Raw genomic sequence first — 20,592 nt, 5'->3', positions numbered from 1 at the left:
GAATACGAGGTCAATGGAAGATTCTTATCGGTGAAAGAACAGAGGATCTTAGGGTCCAGGTCCATAGATCCCTCAAAGTTGCCACGCAAGTTGATAAGTGGATAAGGTATAGGTGTGTTGGCCTTCATTAGTTAGGGGATTGAGTTTAGGAGCCACGAGGTAATGTTGCATCTCTGTAAAACTCAGTTTAGACCATACACGGCATTGTGTTCAGTTCTGGCCGTCTCATTATAGGAAGGATATGGGAGCTTTAGAGGGGGTGCACAGGAGCTTTAATAGGATACTGCCTAGATTAGTGAACACGTCTTATGAGGAAAGGTTGAGTAAGCTACGACTCTCTCTTTGGATCAAAGGGTGATAAGAGATGATTTGACAGAAGTGTATAAAAGGTAAAAGGCATAAATGGAGTGGACAGCCATCACCTTTCACCCAGGGCAACAATGGCCAGTACCTAAGGATATCTTTTTTAAGGTGGGTGGAAGAAAGCTTTGGGGGGTTTGTCAGAGGTGATTTTTTTTAAACACAGAGAGAGGCAAGTGCCTAGAGGTGTGTGGTAGAGGTTGGTACAATAGAAACATTGACGAGACCCTCAGAGAGGCACATGGATGTAAGGAAAATGGAGGAGTATGGACTGTGTAAGAGGAACGGTCAAGATTGATCTGGGAGTAAGTTTATATAAATCAGCAAATTGTCATGGGCCAGAGGGTCAAACTGTGCTGTACTATTTTATGTTGTAGAGTCATAGAACACTTCAGTACAGAAACTGGCCCTTTGGCCCATCTGATCTGTGCCACATTGTAATTCTGCCTAGTCCCGTCAACCTGATCATAGCCCTCCCATCCATGTACCAATCCAAATTTCTCTTAAATCGAACCTGTATCCAATCCTTTCACTGGCAGTTCACTCCACAGTCTCACTATCCTCTGAGTGAAGAAGCTCGCCCTCGGGTTCCATTAAGCATTTCACCTTTCACTTTTAATCTATGACCTCTAGTTCTGGTCTCAAGCAACTTCAGTGGGAAAAGCCTGCTTGCATATACCTGATCTATACCCTTCATAACTTGTACACCTCTATCAAATCTCCCCTCATCCTATGTTCTATGCTCTATTCACTTGATAATCTCAAGGAATGTAATGTATCTGCCACATACGTAAGAGGCAGTGATAATCGACCTGATACTGATTCAGAATATAGGTGAAGCTACGCAGAGCATCAGTGAGCTGGTTATTGGTGACTAAGCACCTCTGGACGGCACTACTGTTCAAACTTCTCATCACTTTTATTGTAAATGGCAAATTACTATACTGAATCAGTTCTCTTTTGTGTGGACAAGAGTTACCTGGGCAAATTTCCACGTTGTCCAGTAGATTCTGGTGTGTAAATGTAATGGAATAGCATGTTAGAAAGAGGTTGCTATTTCTAGTCCAGACATCCTTTACATGGTTCTGACATTGACTGTAGATTACTATTTTAAGACTGGGTTGTGGAAGAGCTCAGATATTTGCAGTATTTGTCTTGTGTTACTGATAATGATCCTAAAAGATTATATTTCGATGCTCTCTTTATTACACATCTGCTAGTGTCATTACATATTTGTAATCTTTTGTCACCCATGAAAGCTAACCAGTTCTACACAAAAAGAGCTGCTGTGTATTACTGTACACCTTCAGTGAAAATCATATAAATCAAATAAATCATTGGAAGGCAAGTCCACCATGTAATTAGAAGCTATATTTAAACTTGGAAGTATTCCCGCATTAGTTTCCTTATCTGCGCTAAGTTATATGGTTGCATATGTGGGGCAGGATGAGTATTTTTATCTGTTCCAGATTCCTTTAGTGAACAAGTAAAATGAATTTGGATTGGGATTATCATTTCTGATTTTTATTCCCATGAGAAGTATTTACACAAGAATACCAGGCAAAGGGAGGACAGATTAAATTAATTGTGATCATTTTTTGTTCCCAGATGTGAGAATAGTTAATCCAAATGCAGGGAGTATGCTTGAGTATCTTGGCCATACATATTCTGTTTCTCTTGTACAAATTCCATACAGATTTCATAAATGCATTTATGAAGTGATTTCATTGTAATGAATCTTATTGTTTCATTGTATATGATACTGCTGCAAGCAATTTTATTTTTTTAATTATCACAGGAGGTTTGGAGAAATTTGCAATGGACTACTGGAAAATAAGAGGTCTCAAATCATTCTAGGCATTTAGATTGCGTTCATTAATAAATGTAGGTCCGGTTCCTCAGCCATCTTAATTGTTTTTGACCCGAACCTTATAGGGATATTTTCACAAAAACTAAACCATTACCTTGTTTTAACTTTGGTCATTCCATTGTTTTCCATTTTGAACGGAAAATATAGCTTTTCATTAAACCACGGGATGATTGCCCAGTCTGCCCAGCATTCCTGTGCTGATGATAATGCAATGAAAGTTAGTTTTCATCTTCCATAACATTTCTCCATATCCTTTCATGTCCTTTCTTTTCAAATGCTAAACCATTACAGAAATTTATGGCAAGTAATGTTTGCAAGAGCCATAAACCCAAAGTTCTTGGACATAAAACACTCAAAAATTCAATTTCTTAAATGAATAAGGATCATGATAATTTAATATTATTTCCATGTCAAATAAGTTCTGAAGAAAATTATTTCAATGCACTTTGTATTTGATATAAAGATGAAATTGGATACAAATAATTTATAGTAGGATTTGAACATTTTATGAATTTGCAAAGAAGTGAGAGAAATTTGTTATAAATAATATGCAATTAATTCCAAAGAATAGCACGCTTGGTCAGCCTTAGTTCAAAGGGGTAAAGCAGACTGTCTTCCAAAAGGAGATGGTGGGGGTATCCAAAACAAGAAGGCAAAATTGAGGGGCGACCCTTTAGAACAGAGGTAAGGAGGAATTTTTTTTTTAGCCTGTAATAAATCTGTGGAATGCTCTGCCGCAGACTGCAGTGGAGGCCAAGTGGGTGCGTATATTTAAGGCAGGTGTAAGGGGTTGAGTGGGATCTGGGATCAGTCATGATGCAAATGTGGAGCAGACTCACTGGGCTGAATGGCTTAATTCAGCTCCTATGTCCTTAGTGCACGGAGTTTAGATGGAGTGGAGATTGTTAGGTGTGTTCAGAAAGATTTCCTGACACAATATGTAGATAAGCCAACTAGAGGAGAGACTGTACTTGATCTGGTATTGGGAAATGAACCTGGTCATGTGTCAGATCTTTCGGCCGGAGAGCATTTTGGAGGTAGTGATCACAACTCTATCTCTTTCATCATAGCCCTGGAGAGGGATATGAGCAAACAATTTAGGAAAACATTTAATTGGGGTAGGGGGAAATAAGATGCTATTAGGCAGGAACTTGGGAGCATGAATTGGGAGCAGATGTTCTCAGGGAAATGCATGGTAGAAATGTGGCAAATGTTCAGGGAACATTTGCATGGAGTTTTGCATATGTATGTTCCATTGAGGTAGGGAAAGGATGGTAGAGTTAAAGAACCATGGTGTAGAAAGAATGTAGAAAATCTAGTTAAGAAGAAAAGAAAAGCTTACGAAAGGTTGAAAAAACTAGGTACTGTTAGAGCTCTAGAAAATTACACTAGGAAGCTAGGAAAATTAAGCTAGGAAGGAGCTTAAAAATGGAATTAGGACAGCCAGAAGAGGCCATGAGCAGGATTAAGGAAAGCCCCAAAACATTCTACAAGTATGTTGAAGAGTAAGAGGATGAGTCATGTGAGAATAGGACCAGTCGGGTGTGATAGCAGAAATGTGTGCATGGAGTCAGAGGAGGTAGCAGAGGTACTTATGAATACTTTGTTTCAGTATTCACCAGGGGAAAAGACCTTGGCAATTGTGACTAAAACGCTTGAGCATATAGACCTTAAGAAAGAGCTGGAGCTTTGAAAAGCATTATGTTAGAAAAGTCACTGGGACTGGATGAGATACCTCAGTTTACTGTGGGAAGCGAGGGAGGAGATTGCTGAGCCTTTTGCGATGATCTTTGCATCATCAATAGGGACAGGAGAAGTACCAGAGGACTGGAAGTTGCAAATGTTGTTCCCTTGTTCAAGAAAGGGAGTAGAGGTAACCCAAGAAATTATAGACCAATGAGTCTGACTTCAGTGGTGGGCAAGTTTTTGGAGAAGATCCTGAGAGGCAGGATTTAAGAGCATTTGAAGAGACATAAGCTGATTAGGGATAGTCAGCATGGCTTTGTCAAGTGCAGTTCTTGCCTTACGAGCCTGATTGAATTCTTTCAGGAAGTAACAAAACACATTGATGAAGGTAGAGCAGTGGATGTAGTGTATATGGATTTCAGTGAGGCATTTGATAAGGTTTCCCATGCGAGGCTTCTTCAGAAGCTAAAGGGAAGCATGGGATCCAAGGAGAGCTTGCTTTCTGGATTCAGAATTGGCTTGCCCATGGAAGGCAAAGGGTGGTTGTAGATGATTTGTATTCTACATGGAGGTTGGCGACCAGTGGTGTTCTGCAGGGATCTTTTCTGGGGCCCCTCCTCTTTGTGATTTTGTAAGTGACCTGGACGAAGAAGTAGAAGGGTGGATTAGTAATTTTCCTAATGACACAAAACTTGGGGGTGTTGTGAATAGTCTGGAGGGTTGTCAGAGTTTACAGCGGGACATTGATAGGATGCTGAATTGGGCAGAGAAGTGACAGATAGACTTCAACCCAGTTAAGTGTGAAGTGGTTCATTTTGATAGGTCCAATTTGAAAACAGAATATAATCTCAATGGTAAGACTCTTGGCAGTGTGGAGGATCTGAGAGATCTTGGGGTCTGTGTCAATAGAACACTTAAAGTTGCTGTGCAGGTTGACAGTGTTGCAACAAAGGCGTATGATGTGTTGGCATTCATCAACTATGGGGTTGAGTTCAAGAGCTGTGAGGTAATGTTATAGCTATATAAGACTTTGGTCAGACCCCACTTGGAGTATTGTGTTCAGTTCTGGTCACCTCACTACAGGAAGGATATGAGTAATATAGAGAGAGTACCGAGGCAATATACAAGGATGGTGCCTGGATTGGAGGCATACCTTATGGGAATAGGTTGAGTATACTTGGCCTTTTCTCCTATGAGCAACGAAAGATGAGAGATGACCTGATAGATATGTATAATACGATGAGAGACATTGATCGTGTGGATAGCCAGAGACTTTTTCACAAGGCTGAAATGGCTAACATAAGGAGGCTTAGTGGTAAGGTGCTTGGAAATGGGTATTGAGGGAATGTCAGGGTTAAGTTTTTCACACAGAGTGTTGGGCACACGGAATTCATTGCCGGTGGCAGTGGTGGAAGCAGATACAACAGGGTCTTTTAAGAGACACTTAGAAAGGTACATGGAGCTTGGAAATATAGAGGGCTATGCACTAGGGAAATTTTAGAATAAATTACATGCCCAGCACAACATTGTGGGCTAAAGGGCTTGTACTATGCTGTAAATTTCTATGTTCTATGTCTTATAAACTTGAAAGTGGAGGTGAATTTCTAACTTGAATGTGATTATTACATGAGCAGCAACTGTTGGCTGCTCGAGGAACTTGGGCTCAATGTTAATAACCTGGAATCTGAGCTTCAAACACTGTGGCACATCAGAGAGGGGAAGAGTTTCCTGGATGCTCTGTTTCAGGAGACAATCACACCCATTAGATTAGCTGCCTCAGATTTGGTCTGTGGTCAGGGACAAGAGGATGGGACTGCAAGTGAGGTGGGTCGTGGGATCCAAGAGACAATGCTGGAGGAGCCTCAGTCCTTGAGCTTATCCAACAGGTCTGAGATTCTTGCTCCCTGTGTGGATGAGAGTGGGGGCTGTAGGAAGGATGAGCAACCTGACTGTGGCACCGTAGCTGAGGGAGCCATTCAACAGGAGGGAGACAAGAGAACTGTAGTTGTAATTGGGGATAGTATGGTCAGGGGAATAGATAGATTTCTCCGATGCAGGAATAGAGCATCCTGAAGACTGTAGTGCCTGCCTGGTCCCCGGGTTCGAGGCATCTTATCTGACCTGCTGAGGAATTTACAGTGAGAAGGGAAAGATCCAGTTGCTGTGGTCCATGTGAGATTCAACAACATAGGTAGAATGAGGAAAGGGGTTCTGCCGAGGGAATTTGAGCAGTAGCTCGGGACAAAATAAAAAGTAGAACCAAAAAGATGGTAATCTCCGGATTACTACTGGAGCCATGTGCAAATTGGCACAAGGTCAAGAAGATCAGTGAGTTAAATGTGTGGCTCAAGAATTGGTGTGGGAGAAGTGGGTTTGAATTCAATAGAAATTGGCACCAGTATTGGTGAAGGAGGGAACTCTTCCACTGGGAAAGGCTCCACCTGAACCATGATGGGACCTGGATCCTGGTGAATCACGTAACTAGGCTGTGGATAGGGCTTTAAACTAAATACCGGGGGATGGGTTCACAGACTGAAGAAGTATTGATAAAGTAAAAGCGAAAATTGTAGATAAAGCTAAAGTAAAAGCAAAAGTTAAAATAGAGAGAAGTAACAGTGGAGTGCAAGGAAGTCAATGCAAAAGAGACAAATATTATTAGGTTTTAAAAGCACAAGGAGTAAGGGCAATCCATCGGAACGCCCTAGTATTTGTAACAAGATCAATGAACTAGTGGCACAAATCAGTATAAAGGGGTGTGATTTAGTGGCCAATATAGAAACATGGTTGCAGGGTAGAGAGGATTGGAAATTAAATATCCAAGAATATCAGGTAATATAGAAGGATAGGCAGGAAGGTAAGGGAGATCTTAATTAAGAATGAGATCAAGGCGATAGTGAGAGACGATCCAAGGAGCAGAATATTGAATCCAGCTGGGTAGAGATTAGGAATAGTCATTATCATCATCATCAGGTGCTATGTCAATTTGAGCTTTGACTGCCACGGCCCACACACTCCTGTTTCAGTTCAAGTGGATCAATTTATTGGTATTCATTTCCAGTTCTCTGGCTGCTGTCTCCATCATCATTTGTCTTTGTCTTTCTCTTGCCTGCTTCCCTTCAATCTTTTCCATAATTACCGTGCGTTCTAACTCCTCTTTCCTAATCACATGTCCAATGAAGTCACGTTGCCTTTTCATGATCTCATACATTATTTCTCTTTTTGTGCTTGCTCTGTTCATGACAACCTTGTTGGATATTCGTTTGGTCCATGATATTCTTTGCATCCTCCTCAAAAACCACATCTCTGCTGCTTCAATTCATTTCCTCATGTTACTGTACTAGATATTGTCCAACATTCTGAGACATATAACATAACTGTGTACAGTTTTGGTCTCCAGGGTTAAGGAAGGACATCCTGGCTGTAGAGGAAGTGCACTGTGGATTCACAAGGTTAATTCCTGGGATGTCCGGACTGCCTTACGCAGAGAGGTTAGAGAGACTAGGCTTGTACACACTGGAGTTAAGGAGATTGAGAGACGATCTGATTGCAACATTTAAGATTATTAAGGGATTGGACAAGATAGAGGCAGGAAATATGTTCCAGATGCTGGGAGAGTCCAGTACCAGAGGGCATGGTTTGAGAATAAGGGGTAGGTCATTTAGGACAGAGTTAAGGAAAAACTTCTTCTCCCAGAGAGTTGTGGTGGTGTGGAATGCACTGCCTCGGAAGGCAGTGGAGGCCAATTCTCTGGATGCTTTCAAGAAGGAGCTAGATAGGTATCTTATGGATAGGGGAATCAAGGGATATGGGGACAAGGCAGGAACCGGATATTGATAGTAGATGATCAGCCATGATCTCAGAATGGCGGTGCAGGCTCAAAGGGCCGAATGGTCTACTTCTGCACCTATTGTCTATTGTCTATAACTGGATAAACATAACATTTCAGTACTCTGAGGCAGGTTGTCATGCCTAGTTTAGTGTTGGTCAGTATACTCTTCATTCTCGTAAAGGCATCCTTTGCCATCCCTATTCTTCTTTTGATGTCCATGTTGCTCCTGCCATCTGATGTCACCCAGCTTCCTAAGCAGCAAAAGTTCTGTACTTATTTTATGTCTTCCCCGTTTATTCTCGGCCTGCAGACTGGATTCTCCTTCTTTTTGGATATCACCATACATTCTGTCTTTTTGAAATTAATAGATAGACCCATTTTTGCACTTTCTTCATCAATTAAATTTTGTAGTTCTTCCTCCATATTTGCAATTAACACAGTGTCATCCACATATCTGAAATTATTGATGTTTTCACCACTGACTTTGATTCCCAAGATATCTCTTATTTTAGACCTCTGCCTAATCAGAAATTTGTACTGAGAACAAACTGCTGCTGTAAGAATAGATGGAGAGGTGAGTCAATTTATGAAAATCAAGAGATGCGTTGGACAAGGGTGTGTTTTCTCCCCTGATTTGTTTAATATGTACAGTGAAACAATATTAGGAATAGTAAAGGGAAAAAAATCACTGGTGGGTGTCATCTATTGGCCACCAAATAATAACATGACAGTGGCACAGGCAATAAACAGAGAAATATCTGAGGCATACCAGAACGGAACAGCAGTTATCATGGGGGACATTAACTTGTGCATAGATTGGGTGAATCAAGTTGGTCAAAGCAGTCTCGAGGAAGATTTCATAGAACATGTTACTGAACCTACAGAGGAACGCGTTATCTTAGTTCTGGTCCTGTGCAATGAGACAGGTAAAATCAGCGATTTTGTAGTTAAGGATCCTTTTGGAAAGAGTGTTCACAGTATGACTGAGTTTCTCATAAAAATGGAGGGTGTAATAGTTCGATCTAAAGCTGGTGCATTCTGCCTGAACAAGGGAGACTACAATGGAATGAGGGGGGAGGGTAGACTGGGAATGCAGGCTTATGTGGTGGGACAGTTGAGGACCAGTGGAAGACTTTCAAAGAGATTTTTCATGGAGCCCAACAGAAGTATATTCCAGTTAAAAACAAGGACATTAAGGGTGGGGAGAGCCAGCCTTGGATAACTAATGAAATAAAGGAAGGCATCAAACTAAAAGCTCATGCATACAAAATCACCAGGCGTAGTGGGAAACTGGAAGACTGCAAAACTTTTAAAAGGAACAGAGAACCACCAAGTGAGCAATAAATGAAGGGAAGATAGATTATGAAAAAAAAACTAGCAAAAAATATAAAAATGGAGAGTAAAAGTTTATAAAGCGGGAAAAGGTGGCTAAAGTGAACGGAGTTCCCTTGGAGGTCAAGAAGAGGGAATTGATCTTGAGTAATAATGAAACGGCCGAGGCTTTGAATGACTATTTTGTGTCAGTCTTTACAGTGGAGGACATGTCTAACATACCAAAGAGAGATAATATGAATGTAATGGGAGGTGAAGACCTTGACACAATAACTATCACTAAAGAGGTAGTGCTGAGCAAACTTGTGGGCCTAAAGATAGAAAAGTCCCCTGGAAATGGTGCAGGTTATAGTAGAGGCTTTGGTGATATTTTACAAAAATTCTCTGGACTCTGGGCAGGTCCCAGAGGACTGGAAGAAGATGAATGTCATGTCACTGTTCAAAATAGGATGTAGGCAAAAGGCAGGTAACTATAGGCCAATTAGTTTAACATCAGTAGTTGGGAAAATGCTTGAAGCTGTCATTAAAGAAGAAATCATTAAAAAAAGAGAGGTGACCTGATAGAGGTGTATAAGATGATGAGAGGCATTGATTGTGTGGATAGTCAAAGGCTTGTTCCCAGGGCTGAGATGGCTAACACAAGAGGGCACAGTTTTTTATGCAGAGAGTGGTGGATTAATAAAATGGACTGCCGGCAACAGTGGTGGAGGTGGATAAGATAGTGTCTTTTAAGAGACTCCTGGATAGGTACATGGAACTTAGAACAATAGAGGGTTATGGGTAACACTAGGGAATTTCTAAGTAAGTACATGTTTGTCACAGCATTGTGGGCTGAAGGGCCTGTATTGTGCTGTAGGTTTTCTATGTTTCTAAATAGTAAGGCATCTGGAAAGAAATGAATCCACCAGGCAGGTGCAGCATTGATTCAGCAAAGACAGATCCTGTTTGACAAACTTACTGGAGTTCTTTGAGGATATAGTGAGTGCAGTGGATAGAGGGGAACAGATGGATGTTATTTTGCGTATAAGGAGAAGGTGGGAGTGGAGGATGCTATCACGTATTTGCTGCACAAATCACTCTCTCACCTAGATGGGGTCAGTTGTGCTGTGAGGATTACATTCCTTGACTTCTCTAGTGCCTTTAACACCATCCAGCCCAAGATCTTAAGGCACAAACTAACAGAGATGGGAGTAGACTCTCACATGGTGGATTGGATAGTGGACTACTTGACAGATAGACCTCAGTATGTGCGGTTGGGAGACTGTAGGTCTGACACGGTGGTCAGGAGCGCCACAGGGAACCGTACTCTCTCCGGTCCTGTTCACCCTGTACACATCAGACTTCCAATATAACTCGGAGTCCTGCCATGTGCAGAAGTTCGCTGATGACACGGCCACAGTGGGGTGTGTCAGGAATGGACAGGAGGAGGAGTATAGGAAACTGATACAGGACTTTGTGATATGGTGCAACTCAAACTACCTGCGTCTCAATATCACCAAGACCAAGGAGATGGTGGTGGACTTTAGGAGATCTAGGCCTCATATGGAGCCAGTGATCATTAATGGAGAATGTGTGGAGCAGGTTAAGACCTACAAGTATCTGGGAGTACAGTTAGATGAGAATCTAGACTGGACTGCCAACACAGATGCCTTGTGCAGGAAGGCACAGAGTCGACTGTACTTCCTTAGAAGGTTGGCGTCATTCAATGTCTGTAGTGAGATGCTGAAGATGTTCTATAGGTCAGTTGTGGAGAGCGCCCTCTTCTTTGGGGTGGCGTGTTGGGGAGGAAGCATTAAGAAGAGGGACACCTCACGTCTTAATAAGCTGGTAAGGAAGGCGGGCTCTGTCGTGGGCAAAGTACTGGAGAGTTTAACATCGGTAGCTGAGCGAAGGGCGCTGAGTAGGCTACGGTCAATTATGGAAAACTCTGAACATCCTCTACATAGCACCATCCAGAGACACAGAAGCAGTTTCAGCGACAGGTTACTATCGATGCAATGCTCCTCAGACAGGATGAAGAGGTCAATACTCCCCAATGCCATTAGGCTTTACAATTCAACCGCCAGGACTTAAGAACTTTTTAAAAGCTATTATTAATGCTTTTTGAGATAGTGATTTAGATGCATATCATATTTTTTTTACTGAGTTAAGTATTGTATGTAATTAGTTTTGCTACAACAAGTGTGTGGGACATTGGAAAAAAAGTTGAATTTCCCCATGGGGATGAATAAAGTATCTATCTATCTATCTATTTACTTGGGTTTCTAGAAGGTGTTCGATAAGGTGCCACATAAAAGATTTATCCATAAGATAAGGATTCATAGAGTTGGCAGTGATGGATTAGCATGGGTAGAGGATTGGTTAACCAATAGAAAGCAGAGAGTTGAGATACATGGGTGTTTCCCTGGTCGGTGAGCAGTGTGCCGCAGGGGTTGGTTCTGGGCCTGCAAATATTCGCGATATACATTAATGATCTGAAAGAGGGGACCGAGTGTAGTATATCTAAGTTTACTGATGACACTAAATTGAGTAGAAAAGCAAATTGTGCAGAGGATACGGAGAGTCTGCAGGGAGATATAGATAGGCTAAGTGAGTGGGCAAGGGTCTGGCAGATGGAGTACAATGTTGGTAAATGCGAGGTAATCCTCATTGAAAAGAAAAATGGAAGATTCAATTATTACTTTGTTCTTAAATCATAAAATCTTGCAGCATGCTACTGTGCAGAACAGCTTGGGGGCGCTTGTACATGAATAACAAAAGGTTGGTTTACAGGTGCAGCAGGCTATCAAGAAGGCAAATGGAATGTTGACCTTCATTGTTCGAGAGCTTGAATTTAAGAGCAGGGAGGTTATGCTGCAAATGTACAGTGTGCTGATAAGGCTGCACCTGGAGTACTGCATGCAGTTCTGGTCTCCTTATTTGAGAAAGGATATACTGGCTTTGGAGGTGGTGAAGAGGAGGTTTGCCAGGTTGATTCCAGAGATGAGGAGAATTTGAGTTGCCTGGGACTGTACTCACTGGAATTCAGAAGAATGAGAAGAGATCTTATAGAAGCATGTACAATTGCAAAAGGCTTATAAAATTTCAAAAGGGATAGAGAAGACAGAGGCATGAAAGTTGTTTCCGATGGTAGATGAGACTAGAACTATGGGACATTGCCTCAAGATTCAGGGGAGTAAATTTAGGACGGAGATGAGGAGGAACTGCTTTTCCCAGAGGGTGGTGAACCTGTGGAATTCTCTGCCCAATGAAGCAGTAGAGGCTACCTCAGTAAATATATTTAAGACAAGTTTGGGTAGATTTTTTGCATAGTAGAGGAATTAACGATTATGGGCAAAAGTCAGGAAGGTGAGATGAGTCCATGGTCAGATCAGCCATGATTTTATTGAATAGTGGAGCAGGTACTGCTGTTTCTTATGTTCCTATGTTCTTAAACAACTGTTAGGTTGTCCCAAGACCATAAGTTTTCTCACTCTACTCTGCACCTTGAAAGATGTTGTTGTAGTTGTTGAGTGCCATTAGGTCGTCATCAACTCATGGTGACACTATGGATAATGCAGTTGCCCATAGGGTTTTCATGGCAAGATACGGAAGTAGATTACCATGCCCTTCTTCCACGCAGATACTGCTGCTGCCCAGGTTTGGCCCGGCCAGATTTGAACTCGGGACCATCCGCCTCGAAGTCCAGTGCTGATGCCACTACACCACCGGCCAGCCCACCTTTAAAGATAGATTAATGAAAGTAAAGGCTAAACATGCGGTACATCTCTTCTGCATCTGGGGCTGAAAAGAAAGGCTTGATAATGTAGCTAGAGTTGCAATCTGTTATCCAGAACCATTTTGAATGCAGTTTATGTTTTCAACAACAGTAGATTGATTTTCCTTTTTTTTTATCTTTCAAAGATGTGATGCTCAGCATCAATGTAACAGCTTAGTTCCTTTTGAATTCTTCTGCACAGTTGTAAAAGACAGAACATTTTAAACTCTGTTCTTGTGATTCAAGTGATGGTATTAATAACTACAACAATGCTGCAGTATTTCCTCACATCCGACAATATAATTTTAGCATTATTTTACCAGATTTACAGTTAATCTTTTTAAAACTCTTATGAAGACTGTCACCATGGTAGTTATGGAAAGGGAACAATGACCCCCGTTATTACAACTGGGAAAAGGTGGGGATGTGCAGGTGGGAGATATCACTGGAAGGGAAAGACAGTGGGGAGAGCAGGTTGCTGTGTACAGATATTGGTATTAGTGTCGATATTGTAAAAGTTTGTCTTGCATCCTGTTCATACAGGTCAAATCGTTTCACGGTGCATTGAGCTAGAATATGGTAAAACAATAACAATGCAGATAAAGTGTTAAAGCTGTTGAAGAAGTGCAGTGCAGGTACATAATAAAATGCAATGTCAAAATGATGTAGATTTTGGGGCCAAGAGTCCATCTTGTTGTACAAGAGGTGGGATAGAAGCTGACCTTGATCCTGTTGGTACATGCTTTCAGGATTTTTAATCTTCTGCCCAATGAGAGACAGGAGAAGAGAAAATGTCCAGGGTAGGTAGAGTTTTTGATTATGCTGGATGCTTTACTGAGGCAGGCAGAAGTATAGAGTCCATGGAGGGAAATTTGGTTTCCAAAATGAGCTGAGCTGTGCCTACAACTCTCTGCAGTTTCTTGTGGTCACAGGCTGAACAGTTGTTGTACCAAATTGTTTTGTGATTAGACAGAGTACTTTCTATGGTGCATCAATAAAACCTGGTAAGAGCCTGCAGTGCTGTACATAGATGGCATTGGTCTGGACATCCCATCTTCCACCTCACCCTCAGCTGCTGCGTCATGGTGAATTTGTTGCTTCATCCTCAGCTTTGTTCTGCATGTAGCAAAGTATATTTAACAAATGCAGAACAGTAAATGCAGATGCAGCAAATCACTTATGCCAAGAAATGTCATTTAAGATCTGCAGTGTGAACTGAAATTTTCTTTCCTTATTGCCAACAGCTGAGAATGAGATATCAAGTATAGAAAAAGAACAGCCAAGACTCCAGTTCCCCTTGCAGTGACCTTGCTGAAAAGAGCTTCCATTTAAACTCAGCCAGTATGTTGACAGTTAAACGTCTCAGCACATTTACTATATTTTAACCATGAGATTCTGTAGATGCTGGAAATCTTCAGCAACAGACACAAACTACTAAAGGAACTCAGGCAGCATCTATGGAGGAGAATAATCAGTTGATGTTTTGGGCCAAGACCCTTCATCAGGTCTGGAAAGGAAGGGGCAAAAGCCAAAATAAGAAGCTGGGGGTGAGCAGCAGAAGAAGTAAGTGACAGGTGATAGGTGGAACCAGGTGAGAGGGAAGGTAGGTGGGGGGGGGGGGAGGTTGGGATGAAATAAGAAGCTGAGAAATGGCAGGTGGAATAGATAAAGGGCTGAAGAAGTAATCTGAATGGAGAGGTCAGTGGACCATGACAGAAAGGGAAGGAGAAAAGGCACCAGGGGGTGGCAATGGGCAGGTGAAGAGAAGGGGTGAGAGGGATTTAGAATGGGGAATAGCAAAAAGAGAGAAGGAAAAGGGAAGAAATTACTCGAAGTTAGAGAAATTGATCTTAATGCCATGAGGTTGGAGCTTACCCAGAGAGAATATGAGATGGTACTCCTCCATCCTGAGTGTGGTGTCTGAGGATGATGATGGTGTAGGGCCGTGAAAATGACACTTGTAACAGTGAAATACAATAACCAACAATCCACATTGGGCTTGGAAGTGTTAAAAGCAGGATGGCCAGCGTAGTGGGGTCATGAATGGCTGAGACAACTACAACTTAAATGGAGATCCATCCACCATTTGTATGCCACAATCCCTGTAACAGATTCAACTGAAAGAAAATTGAGAAAGGTACTGGATAAGGCCTCAGCAGTGTTCAAGGATGGCACCGGAAAACGCAAACATATCAAAAATAAAATGGAGTTAAGTTAAAATGACACACCCAAGTTTTGCAAACCTGTCCTGTTCCTTATGTCATCCATGATAAAGTAGACAGTAAGCTGGATCACGTGGAGGCTGAAGAAACATTTTGCAAGGTTGAATGGAGCCCATGGGCAACACCAATAGTCTCAGTAGCCAAGAAAAATGGGTCTGTAAGGATTTGTGGTGATTTTAATGTCATCGTCAACCCAGTACTGAAAGTAGATCAATATTCTCTGTTCAGGATAGACCATATCTTTGCAAACCTTTCTAGAGGAAAACATTTTTGCAAAGTGGACTTAGCTGAGGCCTACCTAGAGATAGAAATGGAAGAATCCAAAATCTTTCTCAACATCGACACACAGAAAGGACTTCAATGCTATAATAAGTTCAATTTTGGAGTAGCATCTGTGTCTATGGACTATGGACTTTTTCAGAGTTATGGTTTTAATATTCTGTGTTTTCACCCGTTCTTTCTCATTGGTTTTTTTTGTGCAGAGTGGGGGGGGGGGTGGTCTAAGGAGTCAATATTACTGTTGCATTTTTGTTAGGTTATTTGGGCAAGGAGAGGGGAATTCGGGGCCCAGTGTTCACGTTACATTTCATGTGAGGGGGTGGAGGGGTGGGGGATGATGGTTTGGAGGTCGATAGTCTATTTGTGTTTTTGTTAATTTCAGTACGGGGAGAGGTAATTTGGGGGCCAGCGTTCTTGTTGCGTTTCATGTGGGGGAGGGGATTGATGATCGTGTTGCCGTTCATTTTTTGTGGATTTGTTGGTTCTCTCTAAACTGACTTCCATGGTTTTTCTTTGTTTCATGGCTATCTGAAAAAGAAGAATCTCATTGTTGTACACTGAATAAATACCTTGATGACAAATAAACCTTTGAACTTGCATTCTGGCAAAAAGCTGTTGTCCAGGTGCTGCAAGGTTGCCCCGGCCCCTGACATAATTGTTATCAGTAAGGATGACAAGGAACTTCTCCAAAATCTCAATACAGTGTCAAAAATATTCGAAGATTTTTGGCTCAGAGCACAACACAACCACTGTGAGTGGTTTCAACCAAGTTTCACTTACTGCATTCACACTATTGATGCACAAGATTTACACAATTGTACTGAGAAAATTCGAGTAGTGGTGAATGCCCCAAGGCCAAGGGATGTACCACAATTGTGGTCCTTTTTTAGGATTACTATTACAGGTTTCTGCCAAACCTGACTACTGTGCATTACCCTTTGAACTCATTACTACAGGTATGGAAGAAAATATCAGCATGAGGTCACTTTCAAAATGTAAAGAAAATGGTGATGTCAAACTCTGTCCGCAGACCTTATGATCCGCATTGTCCACTGAAGCTTCCCTGTGATGCCATGCCTCATGTCACATGTTATGAGTGATGGAAGTGAAGGACCAGAGCCTTTGTATCATGTTTCCTTAATGCTGCAGAGAAAAGTTACACCCACATTGACAGTGAGGCCTTGAGTGTGGTTTGTGGTGTAAAACATTTCAACCAGTGCCCTCAATACTGATACCGCTGGTGTCCATTTTCAATTCACAGAAGTGTGTTCCACCAACAGCAGCAGCATGAATGCAGAGATGGTCTTTGTTCCTTGGAGGACACAATTACAAGATCAAATTCAGGACAACTAATCATAGAAATGCTGATGGATTGTCTCGTTTACCCTTGGAAAAGAAAATACCTGAAAAATTTACAAAATATACACTCCCCGTGACATATTCTCCCTAAATCAAATTGAAAGTCTCCCTGTTACTGCAGAGACGATCCAGAAGGAAACCAGAATAGAACCCTTCCCACTCTCTCAGGTCTATGTGGCCACTCAGAATGACTGGAACATGCTGCAAAAATTCCAGTTCCCCCATTCTGACCAGCACCAGGATGAATTTTCCCCAAAGAGAGGTAGCCTTCAATGGGGATTGAGAGTTGTTCTAGCATCCAAGTAGAGAGCTAAAGTGTTGGAGGAGCTACATGCTGGTCATCTAAGCATGGTCAAAATGAATGTGGTGGCTTGAAACTTTGTCTAGTGGCCTGGGATAGATCAGCAGATGGAGCAACTTGCCATCCACTGTTCAGGATGCCAAAACGTTCAGAAGAAGCCAAAAGCAGAGCCTCTCCATCCACAGAAATGGCCTGCAATGCCCTGGCAAAGGATTCATGTAGATTTGCCAGACAATTCATTGGCACAAATTTCTCGGTGGTTGTGAATGCAGTTACAAAGAGGCCAGAAGTGATCACAATAGCCTCCACTACACCCTCATACACTGTTAATGTGTTAAGAAGCCTCTTCTCAAGGACAGGTGTTCCAGAACACCTAACCCGTGACAAAGAACTGGTGTTCCAGAACACCTAGCCAGTGACAAAGGACTGGTGTTCCAGAACACCTAGCCAGTGACAAAGGACTGGTGTTCCAGAACACCTAGCCCATGGCAAAGGACTGGTGTTCCAGAACACCTAGCCAGTGACAAAGGACTGGTGTTCCAGAACACCTAGCCCATGGCAAAGGACTGGTGTTCCAGAACACCTAGTCAGTGACAAAGGACTGGTGTTCCATAACACCTAGCCAATGGCAAAGGACTGGTGTTCCAGAACACCTAGCCAGTGACAAAGGACTGGTGTTCCAGAACACCTAGCCCATGGCAAAGGACTGGTGTTCCAGAACACCTAGCCAGTGACAAAGGACTGGTGTTCCAGAACACCTAGCCCATGGCAAAGGACTGGTGTTCCAGAACACCTAGTCAGTGACAAAGGACTGGTGTTCCATAACACCTAGCCAATGGCAAAGGACTGGTGTTCCAGAACACCTAGCCAGTGACAAAGGACTGGTGTTCCAGGACACCTAGCCAGTGACAGAGGACAGGTGTTCCAGGACACCTAGCCCATGACAAAGGACTGGTGTTCCAGAACACCTAGCCAGTGACAGAGGACAGGTGTTCCAGGACACCTAGCCCATGACAAAGGACTGGTGTTCCAGAACACCTAGCCAGTGACATAGGACCCCAATTTGTTGTGGAATAGTTTTAGTCATTCCTGAAAATAATGGAAAAAGGTATATCACTTCTGCATCATACTACCTAGCTACAAATGGCTTGTGGAAAGGTTTATCCAGAGTCTAAAGAACGAGCAATGTCAGCAGAACCCACTACACTGGAACGGAATCAGAAATCCATTAACCTCCGCCTTGTATATCACAATGCAGCACACACCACACCAAAAACTCACCAGCAATACTGTTCCTGAGTCATCCCTTACGTTCACATTCAGATCTTCTCCGCCACAGTCTTAGAAGCAGTATGCTGGATAAACAGCTGAGACTAATTGAAGGCTCCTCAAACAAGGAATTTCATTTTTTAACTCCTGGACAGGCAGTCCTGGCAGCGGACTACAGAGGTGATCAAAAGTGGGTACTTGGAAAGATTAAGGATAAAACAGGACCACTTTCCTACACAGTGAAGTTTGCACCTGATGACATCTGGAGATGACACATTGATGAGTTGAAGAGAGCAGAGTCAATTGTTAGAGAGAAAAACAAGTGTCCGGAGCTGTCAGAAGCACTTGCTGCAGTCCCAGAGTCAACCCCTACAACCGTCACAGAGGAGGCCCCCAAACCTGAGATGGTTTCACAGCCACAAGTCTCACCTGCCAGGCAGAGTGACCTCCCTCCCCTCCCCACCCTGACAGGAAAGACATTCTCCAGAAGAGTAAGAAATCATCCACAGCGGTTAAATCTTTAGCCCTGGTTGGGACAATTTAGCAGTTACTAAGCTGCAGATGTCTATATTGTAGTTGTATTATATAGTATATGTGTGTATGTGTATGTGTATATATGTATAATATTTTGAGATTAATTTCATATTGAGTTGGAGTTTTAGCTAAGCAGGGGGAAGTGTTGAATATTTAGTATTTCAATGGTATTTGATTAATATTGTTAAAATATTGTTTGATTAAGCAATCTTTGTTTTTATGATTCATTACAGATTATATGTAAAAGTACATGAATGGCACATGTTAATACTCCACCGTGTACGCCTTACTGAAAATAAAGATGAGAAAACTAAGCACACGGAACTCCTGGTTCCATGCTTTCTTTCCATTTGCTTTATGTTTTGGAGTTGCAAAACACAACAATAACCTCCAAGGACTGTAAGTATGGCAAAGGATAAAGAAAATAGAGATGGTGTTAAAGACAGAAAAATTGGGGAAGCGACAAAGAGAGTAAGTGTGAAGGAGTAAAATGAGAGACAGAGAGAGAGTAATGCAGAGAGCAGCACCGGTTCTGAGAGAGTGAGCAGGGTCAAAGTTCAAATTTCAAAGTAAATTTATTATCTAATTACATATATATCACACATATTGCCCTGAGATTCATTTTCTTGCAGGGTTTCACAGTAGAACAAAGAAATGCAATACAATCTATGAAAAATTATACACAAATACTGACAACAGCCCATGTGCAAAAGAAGACAAACTGCAAATACAGAACAAATAATAGGAAAAAGAATAAATAGATAGGTAGACGGTTAAATAATACTGAGAACATGAGTTATAGAGTCCTTGAAAGTGAGTCTATAGGTTGTGCAATCAGTTCAGACCATCAAATTATGCTACCTTTCATTCTCAAACACCTTCTCTCTCCACTCATTTCTTCCATCTGTATTTCCTCGAGTTTTCTTCCTCTGTTTTCTCTATTTCCTTCCCTCTTCTCTCTCTCCCTCTCTCCCTAAGATGGTGCTGATGAGTGCCAACTCCTTGCATGCAGCTCCAATGTGAATCGTCAAATATTCCTGCTTAGTCCTACAACAGCTGAAATCTACAATCACAGCATGGATACTTCATCATCCTAATGTGTTTAAAAATCTATCAATCCTCAAAATCAGCGAACTCATGCTTTGTTTTCCAACTTCAAAACATTAAGCTAATTCAAAGGAAGACATGGGAGTCAGAAATGTGGGTCTAACTCTGTGATTACTTTAAGTGAGGTGTGTACATATCACATGGTAGCATGATGACATATGCTATTTTTATATATAACCCGTGATGAATTATTTAAATGAGCAAGAATGCTTAATCAAACTATATACAAGATCAATGAAATATTGCTGAAATATTAAATACATAACACTCCTCCCTGCTTAGCTGTTAGTGACAACTCAACAGAGAATGCATCTCAACTATATACACAGTATATTATAATAATGTGACTACTATATACAGATATCCACCGCGTAGTAAATTTTAAATTGTCCCATTTAGGCCATTTATTTGCTGTGGAGGATTTCTCCTCAAAGTTTCCTCATCCATAACATCATCTGATGACTCCTCTGTTTTCATATCTCCATTGACTCCTTTATCTTGGCCTTCCATTCATCCAGCTGGGCTTTGGTCTTTGCATTACTTTTACAAGCAGCTTTTTGTCTCCCATTTGAAGTTCATGCATTAACCTTAATGCATACAGGGTAGATTCTGGGTCTTTATCCTCATAAAAGCCAAATGCCTGCAACTTTCTCAAGCTCCTTGATTTCTCTTCCAGCTTAAACCAAG

The 20,592-nt window shown here is 41.8% G+C and overlaps 1 long non-coding RNA gene across 1 annotated transcript in view; it reads right to left on the bottom strand.

The window, feature by feature from the left end:
* LOC140739398 (uncharacterized) overlaps positions 1 to 18,410 on the bottom strand; it is a 29,402-nt gene extending 10,992 nt beyond the window's left edge. Inside the window, exons 1-3 of the long non-coding RNA XR_012101620.1 lie at positions 18,277 to 18,410; positions 12,680 to 12,797; positions 2,325 to 2,427 (exon numbers count right to left, since the gene is read on the bottom strand). This is a non-coding gene — a long non-coding RNA (uncharacterized lncRNA). The remainder of the gene's footprint in view (positions 1 to 2,324; positions 2,428 to 12,679; positions 12,798 to 18,276) is intronic.
* Positions 18,411 to 20,592: the final 2,182 nt, after the last annotated feature.

This window comes from Hemitrygon akajei, chromosome 15, assembly GCF_048418815.1.
Source record: "Hemitrygon akajei chromosome 15, sHemAka1.3, whole genome shotgun sequence".
Classification (NCBI taxonomy): domain Eukaryota; kingdom Metazoa; phylum Chordata; class Chondrichthyes; order Myliobatiformes; family Dasyatidae; genus Hemitrygon; species Hemitrygon akajei.
Note: the sequence above shows the minus strand (reverse complement) of the source record. Positions and strands in the feature narration are given on the sequence as shown.